This window comes from Lissotriton vulgaris, chromosome 1_1 (assembly GCF_964263255.1).
Source record: "Lissotriton vulgaris chromosome 1_1, aLisVul1.2, whole genome shotgun sequence".
Classification (NCBI taxonomy): Eukaryota; Metazoa; Chordata; class Amphibia; order Caudata; family Salamandridae; genus Lissotriton; species Lissotriton vulgaris.
Window position 1 is genome coordinate 1,314,358,455 of NC_141685.1, and position 13,327 is coordinate 1,314,371,781.

The 13,327-nt window shown below is 40.9% G+C and overlaps 1 protein-coding gene across 2 annotated transcripts in view; it reads right to left on the reverse strand.

Moving 5' to 3' along the window:
• Positions 1-13,327, reverse strand: part of AVIL (advillin) — a 411,867-nt gene that overhangs the window by 215,881 nt on the left and 182,659 nt on the right. The gene's annotated exons all lie outside the window — the stretch shown is intronic.

A 13,327-nucleotide genomic window follows, 5' to 3' on the forward strand; every position in this document is an offset into this window, starting at 1 on the left:
CTGCATGGTTTTGCTGTGATAAGTTAAGGTGTCTAGGGAAAATATGCGGCATTTGCTGATTTTCACTATTTTTGTTCTAGTTTGATATAAAAGTACTACTAATGCCGGTAACAATACAGACCAAGTAACAACCTCACTGGTAGTCCAGGTGATGATTTCTTTCGACTTAAACTGTAGGAATGCCATCTCTCTGGTGATAAAGGTATAAGTGACCCTTTATAAACAATATGCAGCTTAACTAAATTTTGTAGTCATTTGGAGACCATTTGTACTCTCTCAACTTAATTCCTTGCATTGCAGCTAATTCTTTTTAAAGGTCATTGTTGTAACCTCATTCTTGGGACAAAACACACATTTTTCTGGGAGCCGCAATTATTGGCCTTATAATTTCAGCTTTTCTACAAAGGAACAAATTAAGATCGTCCTTCTAGGCTTCATTGACTGTTTCTTCGATCCTGCAGAAGAGGCAGTCACTTTTCCTTTTTCCAACCAAAACTGTGAAATGGAATGTCATATGTCTTGAGGGTTCAATTGCACATAATAAAGTTCCAGAAATTACTGAAAATATAGATTGTTAAATGCTTAAAGCAGAATCATGAATGTATATAGGGCTATTTTTTACTCCAAGCCACACATTTTGGGCAACGGAGCACTATATCAATTTGTGTCATTCATTCACTCCTTAGGTCGAGGTTGACCATTACTCGGCTCCTCTCGTTCTCCTATGGAACCAAATACACCAGTAGAAGGATGGTACACTGGTTACCGCCAATGGGGTCCAAAGCACCTGCCCTGGTAAAAGGTTGCTCAAGTGCACAGTGAGATGCTGGCTATTTTCCGTGCTTCCTTCAGGGGGCCTTGGTCACTTGAAATGAAATCTAGGCTTCTGTGTCCAACAAGGGCTTGACACCAAACAGTTGCAGAAGGTTGATTGCACAGTGCCTTGAGGTGAATGGCTTCTTGGAGCACCACAAAGCATTTACCATTACACAATCTGGGATGGCTAACTGATAAAAAAAACTTCATGACAAGAGGAACTGGGCTTTTACCCAGATGCCAGATATTTTTAAGGGGTTGGCACCGGTGGTTTATGTATACTGACCTCTCCAGCAATTTCCACATCTCTTTAGACATAGGCCACAGTGATTTTTAGGCCCGGCCAGAGGAATTAGCCCGTCAAATCCTAAAAACTCACATCACATATAGGAGTTCTTTGATACATCAACTCTTGACTGGCAAAGAGCACTAAGTACAATGTATTCAGGCTTTGTGGCCTACAACTGGCATTCTTATGTAGGGGTCTGGCAATTGAATTTGATCTAACTTCTAGACACTAAAGGAATTGCCTTCATATAGTGGACTCTTGTTACTGGTTTCCTGATGGGGCTTTTTGGGAGACGATCTGTGTTCTGACACACCTATAATAGAACATGAGCAACTAATTGTTGTTCCAGCTTCCAGATGTGGCGACCTTCAGCTATAATATTGAGTTGGCCTGTGTTATAAATTGGATGCAGGCAGCTATTATGCCTGGTATTGATGTACGAGTGTTTAGTGAATACAGAATACACTCTTCGTTAATACATTACTTCAAGATGGCGGCATGTGTTGTAGTCCGCTTTTTATGTCTATTTTCTCACACACGTTACGGCAACAGAACACGGATTGGTAAAAGAACACTCTAAGATGGTGGCATGTATAATAGTCCATCTTCTATGCCAAGTCTTTCAAACACGGTAGGTCAATAGAAGCATTTATTCTGTTTCTATTGATTTTCTATTACAACATCGTGGCAGCGATAAGCAAAAAACTTTACAAAGGTCAAATTTAAGTTTGCCGACCGCTTAACTAATGTTTGATAAGACACTTTGTGTGTGACGCGCTAAAAAGCAACTCCACTATGGCGGCGTGAGGCGGAGTCCGCTTTCTATGCCTATGTTCCGGGCATGTGTGAGCACCGGCATTTCACTCATGCAGGTGCGTTGGGTTAAGCTTTAACCAGCGTGGTATATAAGGTAGGCGTATTTCCCCTGAACCGACATCGTGGAAGGAACTGCGGTCGTAGGCGGAGGCGGCTTGAGAAGGGGACGAGGAAGTTTCTCACAAATAGAGAAGTAAGTAAGATGCGGTAATGGTGTAATATAGAATAGTTAATGCACGCTGAAGTGACATACTTCTACTGAAGGAAGCCACAAATATCCCAATGGGTGAGAGAGTACTAGGAAAGGGTGTAGGTAAAATGAAGTTATGTTTTATCTCCAGGTCCTTTGTGCGGGTTCATTCACGATGGCAGTTCAACCAACTAGCAGGTTGGACCGGACTGTGCTAATCTTACCACATGTCCTTTGAAAAATCATCAGCAGCATGAGTTAGATGGGGGTAGGCAGTTTTTCGTTTAGGGCACCTAATATATAAATTTTTAAAAAACATCTGGCCCCTACTAAGTGGATGCATGTTCTCTTTCATTAACAGGGTCCCACACACTATGTGATTTAAATAAAAGTTGGTATAACGAACATATGAAGTATATCAAGATAAGATAAATTAAAAGTAAGTAGATTCTTGTGTTCATTCATGATGACTTTAATAGGAGAATTATGTCACAAATGTTTGTATAACTACATACCCAATAAACTTACTTTTAGATGTGGCGTCCCCTCCACATGTCAATAGAAATGACGAATCATTGATTGGATAAGCCGTCTTGAGCCTCGTTCTACGCTGGTATAAATGTTACAGGTATAAGGCTTTCCCTTGGTTCATTAGCCACTATGTGCACTAAATACCAATTAGGGCTGAACCACTATTGTCATTGTTATACTTTTCAGGAAATTTCCTTCTTGCGCTCTGATTAGAATATGCAATAGTCCCATATACTGGCCATGATGAGTAAAAGTTCTCAGGTAATTAAAAATGGAATTAGTTTCTCATTGTGCACAGGGATACCTACTGCAGTGTCCAATAGGGTTGTTTGTTCCTTTTTTAAAGTACATCATGTTGGGGTTGCAATTTGGTAGGATTAGCAACACTTTTATAGTAAAATTTTTCATAAGGTAATTGTGTTATAAGCCCCGTAGTTTTAAAACTTTGATGAGGACCACCTTTGTTAAAAATAGGAATCTTCTCTTTGAGATAGTTGTGTCAACACACTCCATTTTTGTTTGGGTTATAAGGTAACACTATTGGGTACGAATGAGTGTGAACTTGGATGGTTGTCTTGGTCCATTCTGATATCTCAAATGTAAATGTATTTAAACAAATGTCTTCTAGGGCGTGTCAGTAAAAATTTGTTTTTCTTATGTATATATTCTTTCAGACTTGAATCCCAGGTGTAGAGTTCCTGTAGTATTTGTCTCTGGATGGTCCTGATGAAGGTGGTCCTTACTGCTATTTTTCCACCGAAACGCGTCGACCAACTTTAGACCTATGTTCTCATTTTGTAGATCTATTGAATCTGGTCTTACACTGGACAACAGATGCAATGTTATAGGATGTCTATGTTTGATTGTAATGTAATGGATGTTTAGTAAGTATGTATGTGAGTGTATGCATGGTTCTCTACCTGGTTTGGTCTTATTTATTTTGTATTTACATATAAATTTTGGATAACTTATGAAAAACAGTGATGGCTCCAATGTATTGAAAGTATGTTTCTTGGAGATTTTTTTTACAATCAATGTATTTATAAAAGCAATGAGATAAAAAAAGTTGGATATGAAAAAATGAAATAAAATAATTAAAAATTTAAATACAAGTGTTATATATGTGTATACGCCCTGGGTTGGTGAGATTAACTCTGTGAAAAGTATTTATAGGTCAAGAGGGAGTGTTCTAGTTTGTTTTGTATTGTTTTTTCCCCTCTACTCCCTGACCTGAAATTACCTGTTAGAGGGGGTCCCCCTTTCTACTCAACTGACACACCTGCCCTACCAGCAAACAACAAAAGTTTATATTTAATTCAAGTACATGCGGCATCTAAGATTCTCTGTGATTATGGCTTCAATGTTGTCCCATCAAGATGCCACTATTCTTTCTGAGTCTTGACAAAATCAGACTTTCCCCGTTACTTTAGCTGGCAAGGTCTGGTTTAATAAGGTGATCAAGAGTGACCTTCAAAATACAAATCATTGGCTGAACAGAATGTAACATTTATAACATACAACATTTTTGCTTGTAGACAGAACAACTGGACTCAACGTGGTACTAGAATAGTATGTAGCCTTGATAAAAGACTGAACAAACCTGTGTTACCTTTACCCTACTACCAGCCTATTATCATCATGTAGTTGCATAGTGGAGTTTGACTTTACCCCGCAATGCATGCATTAATTTAAGTCACAAACCGACCAGAAAGGGGATCCTATCACATTCGTCTTCCAGGTCCAAAGGTTTTGTAGAATCCCATAAATAGCATGACTGTCAATCTTGTGGACTCTTCATTTCAATGAGTCGAAATCCTGATGTTGCACCCCATAAAGTAACCTACACCCACAAATTGAGTCTGAATGAGCATCCCTGTCCCTACTCCAGAGCACCTGGGGTTGCCTTGCGATATTGACTGCTTGCTCTGATATTTTCCAGGACTGAGAAGTCTCTGGTCTTGTGTTTTAGTTCCCTGTGTCTTGTCCAAGTCCCGCAGTTTCAGTCTGTATTATTCTAGTGCAGCAGATGCTCTGAACGTTCAGTCTAAGTCCATGTTAGGCAGTCTTGTACTACTGGGAATCCTTGGTCGACTGACTACCAATAAGATGGCCACCCAAACCTAGCTGAACTGCACAGGTTGCTGATGTATCTACAAATGTAAAAATCCACCTTGTACATCACATGGCTGTAGGCAAAGCTTGCTAGTTACCCCAGTGTATAATTGCTCTTATCCATTCCATCAAAGAGCATGCTTCTGAACGCCTCAACTGGGTATCCCTACAGGAAAGGTGCAATCTTGCACTGATAAAAACAGCGAGTCTTTGCCCCCTTGCAGCCTCATTCTGGCTTGCATATGTTTGCTTGTTGTTAGCCTGTCCAGTGACTGTTTTGCTGTTTCTGATTCTAATGATCCAAGCAACATTCCCTCGCCATCCTTTTAGGTGGCTGTTATATGCAGCGGCCTACTTGTTGTTTGGAACCTTCAGCACATGTGGCAACTTTTTATTTATGCCCAGAGGATGGACTCATTCATCATGGAGAACAGTTGTTACATAGTATCTGCCCTTAGCGGTCAAGAGGAAGCCTCTGTGCCCTCTGTTCTGCAAGATGGTTCTGATTTCTCTGAGTACATTTCATTTTACAGCTAAGGCATGGAGCAAAGGTTATGACATCTTCCAGTCAGCCTTTTTAGATTTTGCCAATACACTCTATTCTGTGCAGCTGCACTCTACTCTATGCCACAGCACTACATGCCACTGGACTCTACTCTGCACCACCCTACATTGTGCTCTTTATGCCACTGCACTCTACGCCACTCTACTCTTCTCTACACCACTCTATGCCACTGCACTCTTCTCCGCACCAATCTATACCACTGCACTCTATGCTGTACCACTCTATGCCACTCTACTCTTCTCTGCACCACTCTACGCCACTGCATTCTACACCACTGCACTCCATGCCAGTGTATTGCACTCTATACCACTTTACTCTGCACCACCCTACTCCATGCCACTGCACTCTACACCACTGCATTCCATGCCAGTCTACTCTGTACCACTCACTGTACTACACCACTCCACGCCACTGGACTTTACATCACTCTACTCTATGCCACTGCACTCTATGCAACTCTGCTGTTTTCTGCAATACTATGCACCACTGCCACTGCTCTCTACGGCACTCTACTCTACATACCATAGCATGTGTATTTGTAAAGCGCAAGTTCACCCAAGGGTATCTTGGCGCTGAATAACTGATGTTTATTCTTAACCAACTCAATGATACTCATTTTATCAACCTCAGAATGACGAAAGGCTGAGTGGACCCATCGGAATTTGAACCTGTGACCATGAGGTCAGGCACAGGCCCCCTACAGTGGACGTATTAGTCCATTAAGCCACCAGACCCAGCTACTCTATGCCACTGTACTCTATTCACCTCTGTTCTTCTCTGCACCACTCCACGCTACTGGACTCTACTCTGCACGACTCTACACCATTGCACTGTACACCACTCTACTCTGCACCCTATGCAACTCTGCTCTTCTCTTCACCATTCTATGCCATTGCCCTCCAAACCACTGCACTTGTGCCACTGCACTCCACACCACTCTGCTCTTCTCTGCATCACCCTTTGCACTGCGCTATTTGCTGCTGCACCATTCTTCATAACTGCACTACTCTACACCTCTGCACAACTCTACTATGTACCATTCTACGCCACTCTAATCTGTGCCACTGCACTCTATGCCACTGTACTCTACACCACACGACGCTACCCCACTCCATACAGTGCCACACTACTTCACTCCACACAGCGCCACTGTATGCCACTCTACTCTATGCCACCCAAAACCACTCTACTCTATGCAATTCCGCTCCACTCAATACCATGCCACTCCATTCCACTCCACTCCATTGTAGTCCACCCCACTCCGTTCTATGCCTGTCTACTCTACTCAACTCTACTTTATGCCTAGCCACTCTTTGCCCCTGCACTCGACAACACTCTACGCCACTCCACTCCATTCTATGCCATGCCACTCCACTTAACTCCACCACGCAACTCCACTCGTCTACTCTACTTCACTCCATGTTGCTGTTCAACATGGCAAAAAGACATTAGCAAAGCAAATAGCTCTAGTGTAGGTGAAACCTATTGGCTTTGCCAATTCTTGTTCTTGTTGGCCAACTCTCATTTTGGTTTGTTCTAAAACAGTGCTATGCATTTCTACTAAGCAGAAGAGTAACACGCCTCTACCTACAGTTAACTAGGCTGCGGCCATAGCTAAGGTCAACATGCATGTTTTAGCATAAAATGTGGGACTACAGTAACATCTGGTGTCCCGTAAAATATCACTTAGTAAATGATCACTAGGGGGCATATTATCAATGGGGTTTATCTCCGCTTTTTTGGCTTTAAAAGCCAAGAAAGCAGAGATAAAATTATCTCCCTATGGGGGGTGGCTTGAGCGCCGCACAAGATGGCGGCTTGACTCCGGAGCTCCGTTCATCGAGCGCCGACACCAGCGAATTTTACAACATTTCCTGGACTTTCAGGGACGCCGTTATCATTTTTCTACATCGGAGCATGAGGTGAGCAGAATGCTGTCAGCTGCGTCCCTCTACTCCGTTTCCATGCGCATTTTTCATTAATGACGCGGCTCGCTTTTCCGGCGGCCGCCACTTTCTCTCATCTTTTGCCGCGTTTCATTTTCTGTCGGCAGATGATCTTCGCTACGACACAGTGCTTCCTCAATGCACCCCATGTTCAGTAGCCTCACTAATTTGCGCATTATCATTGTAACTCCTCAGCAGGAATCTCTCTTTGGTGTTTTCAGCCTATAATGCCTTTTTCTTCACGCTGAGTAGAATTTCACGCTGCGTTATTACACAATCACCACTTCTCACAGGAATTTACCAAACAGGCTACTACCTGCCTGCAACAATGTTTGTTCCTACATGTGATGCAGACGGCTCTCTTCCTCATGCCCAGTAACTTTTATGTTCAAAACATCGTCTGCACGCACGGACCACTCTTCTCAATGCAACTCCGGTCCTTGTGCCTGAACTTTTAATTTACTGGTGACTATTGTGTGACGCACTTTTCTATTCTTCTATCTTGTGGAGGATTTACTGCGAGGAATTGTGTGTGGTACCAATAACTTGTGCTCTTTACATCACAACACTACTATTCTTTTTTCTATATCATCATACTAAGGAGTGCCTTCTTCACAGAACCTTTTTTCTTCGACTCTGGAGTAGCACTGCTATTTATCTCCCTTGCCTTATATGGGGAGACTGCGCACCCTCAAGCTTACAGCTTCTAAGACCAAACCGCGTCATTCCTCAGACTCTGACTCGACGACGCAGACCATGGATGACCTTATTCCCCCTAAACCGGATGTTACTCGTGGGGCAATTCCTAAAGCTAACACCACCAGTAAGCTTCTACAACCTGGCTCTACGAAACGTCCAAAAAAAGATCCTCCATCTCCAGGTTCTGCGTCTCACTCCACATCCATGGATCTTATCCTGAAGAAATCCGTGCGCTTAAACCCTTCATGGCTGAAACTACTAAAACACTGCAATTTCTTCATGACAAATGTCCACTCTCGAATCCAGAGTCCTTTTGGTAGAACAATCAACGGAGGCTCTTCAAACTTCCTGTTCTAGAATTTCAACGTTGGAGAAGGATGTCTCTCTCTTAAGGCGGCAGACTGAGGAGTTGGAAAATAGAAATCGTCTAAATAACTTACGCCTTTATAATCTTCCGGAGCTTACAGAAGGGTCCAATCCAACCGCCTTCTTCCAAACCTTCCTACCAAAAATTTTGGATCTTCCACCTTCTTCCACACTTAACATTCAACGTGCACATAGACTTGGTCCGAAAGTTTCCTCCAAACCCCGCGGAGTCATCATGCTATTCTTACAATATACTGACCTACTTCAAGTACTCTCAGCAGCCAAAGCTAAGAAACAGGTTATGTGGGAAGGTCACCGTTTGTATCTCTCTCAAGATGTAGCTAAAGTGACAGCTGACCGCAGGAAACAGTTTCTTGATCTACGACCACGACTGCGAGACCTTGGTGCCAGATTTGGTCTCCTCCACCCTTGCCTCTTCAAGGTCACTTACAAAGAAAAGACAACAACTTTTGAAGATCCACAAGTCCTTGAAGAATTTCTCCGTCACCATGAAACCGTCAACATGGACACTGGAAGACCTGTTTAATTATTCATGTTTTCTCCTGTTCGACTAAAATGTTCATCCTTTTGTTACCCTATTGTACCTAGTCTCGGTTTCCTCCATCCTACTGTCTACACCTATTCCTAGTTTATTTCGTCCTAGTATTGCGCAGTTTCTATATTTGGTTTTCTTATGTACTCCTAACATCTTCTTTTCCATTGTTGTCTTCTTACAGATCCTCTCCTCATGTTCTCCATCCCGGTGTATTTTTGCTCCCTTCAATTGACCCTAAGCTGGTTCCTCAGGTGTTCGATGGCGTGAGTTTCTGTTGTTGATGTCGTCCTCTTCTGGCGTCGTCACCCCTCAGTTCTCATCTGTATTTGTTGTTATGTTTCTACTCCTTTCTAACTTTCTTCTATTCTCCCTACTGTCCTTTCTCTCTATTTTTCTCTCCTTACTCTTCTCTCTTCTTTTCAATTACCTTACTCTTGATCTTCTATCTTTATGTATTTCACTTACAGATTCTTTTTCGCATTCTTACTACATCTCCCCTTTCCTCTCCACTCATTTTCTACTTTTACTTCAGCATATCTTTTTTTTAATCATTTTCTTAACAATTTATATTCCGAGTAGTTACTTGGAATGTTAAGGGTTTAAATAACCCTATTAAATGTCAAAGAGTTTTAACACATTTGACTAGACTTAAAGCAGACGTAGCCCTCCTCCAAGAATCCCACCTTACAGAAACGGAGGCTACTAAACTTAAACGTTCTTGGGTGGGTCATGTCTTTTACTCTCCCGCTTTAAGTAAAAAAAATGGTACAATTATATTATGTCATAAAAAGTTAGCCGTTTCAGTTACTTCACAAGAATGCGATGTTAATGGTCGTTGGGTTCTCGTTAATCTTCTTATTGATAAAATTCCTTTAGTTATTTTTAATGTCTATGCTCCTACAGGTGTTGATAAACTGTTTTGGCCTGCTATTTCTGATAAGCTTGTAACACTTAATGAAAAATATGTTATTTTTGGTGGTGATTGCAATCAAGTTTTTGATCCCTTTTTAGATAAAAATTCAAAAGTTAAATTTATTCCCTCCAAAATGCATTCCCAGTTTGTCACATCTATAAAAAATAATGCTTTAGTTGACATTTGGAGGCTATGTAACCCGGCCCTTAGAGAGTATACTTTTTATTCCCCCACCCACCACTCCCAATCCCGTATTGATTACCTTTTCCTCAGCAAACCCCTAGCACAACTTGCTATCCATTCAGATATAGGTTCCATTTTAATTTCGGATCACGCTCCTGTTTTTGTAGATATTGACCTTATCCCATTCTCCCCTCACTCAGGACGCTGGCGATTTAATAATTCCTTACTCCTTGATTCCAATATTTACACCCGTTTTAATTCCTTTGTCACCGAATTTTTTACAATTAACCATCTTCCAGAATCCTCCTTTCCCATGATATGGGACTCATTTGAAGCGGCTGCAAGGGGTTTTATAATTAATTTTGTTTCTCAAAAGAAAAAACAATCTATCTCTAAGTCAACTCAAATTTTAGATAAAATTAAAAAGCTAGAATATGTCTATTATAACTCTAACTCTGAATCTTCCCTTCGTGAACTTATATCTGCCAAAATTTAATTTAATAAATATACCACCAATGCTGCCTCGAATTCTCTTCTTAAATGCAACTCCCGCTATTACGGCGGACAAAACAAAATGGGCAAACTTCTTGCAAACTATCTCAAAATACGTACTGAAAGAACTAAAATTGAATCTTTACAAGGCCCAGCTGGTGTTTCTTTGTTTAAAGACAAGGAAATATTAGCTCAATTTGTTTTGTTCTACAAAACTCTATACACTCCCGAATCTACTCCTGACCCTATTGATCTTCTCACATACTTTCAAGATATTCCTTCTCCGGATTCTTCCCACATTGATTTCCAACAGTTGGATTTGGACATCACCCTCTCTGAAATTTCACATGCAGTCTCTGTTCTTCGTCGCGGTAAAGCACCTGGGCCCGATGGTTTTACCATTGAATTCTACAATCATTTCTCATCCCTTCTTCTCCCTAAACTACTTTCGTTATTTCAATCGTTCTCGGCTTCCGGATCTTCTCAGGGAACTTTCCAAGAAGCATTAATTTGTTTAATTCCTAAACCAGATAAAGATCACACCCTCTGTAAAAATTATCGTCCTATCTCCCTAGTAAACACTGATTATAAAATTTTTGCCAAAATTATAGCTCTTAGATTAGATCCCCTACTACCAGAAATCATTGGCCCTGAACAGTCCGGATTCGTTAAAGGTCGTTTATCATCGGACAATTCCCGTGTTTTCTTTAACATTTTGAGTAAAGCCCCCTCCCTATCTACTCCCCTTGCTGCTATCTCTCTGGACGCCGAAAAGGCATTTGATCGAATAGGTTGGGATTTTATGTTTCAAGCACTTCGTTGGTTTGGGTTCCCTCCTAAATTCATTTCTCTAATTTCCTTACTTTATTCTAGTCCCCACGCATCAATCTTTGCAAATGGTATGATTTCAGATTACTTTCCTCTTCAAAGAGGGGTACGTCAAGGATGTCCTCTTTCTCCTCTTTTGTTTATTCTAGCTCTAGAACCCTTCTTAACTAAAATTCGTCTTGATGATAATATTACTGGTTTCCAATATGGTTCTCAAAAACAAGCTAAATTATCAGTATACGCAGATGATATTTTATTTTACTGTTCAAACCCCCAAACAACTCTTCCTTCCTTCCTTAATCAAGTTTCTTCTTTCTCAACTGTTTCAGGTTATCGTCTCAATACTGACAAATGCGAAATTTTACCCTTAAATCCTTTATGTCAAAAACATCTCTTTGACTCCTCTGGCTTTTCCTGGCAACCCTCTAAGATTAAATATCTAGGTGTTTGGTTTGCTCCCCGCCTCCCTGACACACTTAAATTTAATTTTGAATCTCTATCTAATAAAATTAACACATCAATTAATCGGTGGAACCCTCTCTTCCTTTCTTGGTGGGGTCGTTTAGACTCCATTAAAATGATGCTAGCACCTTTGGTTCTATATACTATTTCCATGATTCCCATTCGTATTCCTGACCATTATTTCAAATCGATAGATTCTCTTCTAATAAAATTTTTATGGAAGGGTAAAAAATCTCGAATAGCTCTCTCTTCTTTGAAAAAGGACAAATCCATAGGCGGAATCAAATTCCCTAACTTTAAATCATATCACAATGCTTTTTCCTTAAAACAAGCCATGCGTTGGCTCTCCTTGGATCTTCCTCATATTCCTCCTTTATGGCTTACGTTGGAATCTTCTTTGCTGCATCCTTATGAATTCACAGAAGTTCTCTCCTTTTCCTCTAATGTATCATCTCTTCGTTCCCCCATCATTTCTCACTCCTGTTCTCTTCTTCGTCCCTACGTACTATCCAATTATCCCTCGGCTTCCTCTACTCACACCCAACCTATCTGGCATAATAAATTCCTCAAAATCCGTAACCGCTCATTATATTGGAAAACCTGGCATTCTCTTGGTTTAAAATGGATTTCCCAACTCCTTTCTAATAATCATCCGCTTCCCTTTCAGGACCTTCAAACACAATTTTCGCTGCCCTCCTCTTCCCATAAACAGTATTTAACATTGATTCCTTCCCTTACCCAATACCTTGCTTCGCTCCCAATTACCAACTCTATCCCTGTCACTCATCTTTCAATTTCTAATGCTCTCGATCAATCCCTTTCTGCTTCATTTATATATAAATCCCTGCAGTCTTCTACAGATCGAACTAAATCTAAGGTTGAGTTGGCTTGGGAAAAAGATCTGTCTCAAATCTGGTCATTCACTTTGTGGGATAAAATCTGGTCCAAAATTCACAGTACTTCCAGAGCTGCTAACACTACACAAACTTTATTCTTTATATATAATCGTACACTTTTTACTCCATCAACTTTGTCTTCATTCTCCCCAGACACTCCCTCCACATGTTGGTCCTGTCCTTGTCCCTTAGCTGATTTGAAACACATGTTATTTGATTGTCCTCACATTTTACATTTTTGGCACTTGGTTTGGTCCCAATTACAAAAGATTTTCCACTTTACTTTTTCTTTTTCCATCATTCACATTTTCCTAGGTTCTCTTTCCCCTGCTTTCACCGGCTCGCATCACAAACATAAATTGCTCGACCTCTTAATAGCCATTGCTTTTCATCATATTACATCACATTGGAAACAGGCTAATGATGTTTCCTTTACTGCTTGGTGGAATGCAGTTTGTTTTAACCACCGTCTCGACACTAATTTTGTTTCCCCCATTTCCTTAGCAATTAAACGTGACCTTTTATGGATTCCCATCACAGACTATTTATCTAAGATTGCCAGACCTCCTCCCAACTCTCCAGTACGTAATGTTGAAGTTCGTAAACCACCATAAGTGCATTTTCTTATTTGCTTATAATGTTTCTCCATTGCATCTAATGTTTATCA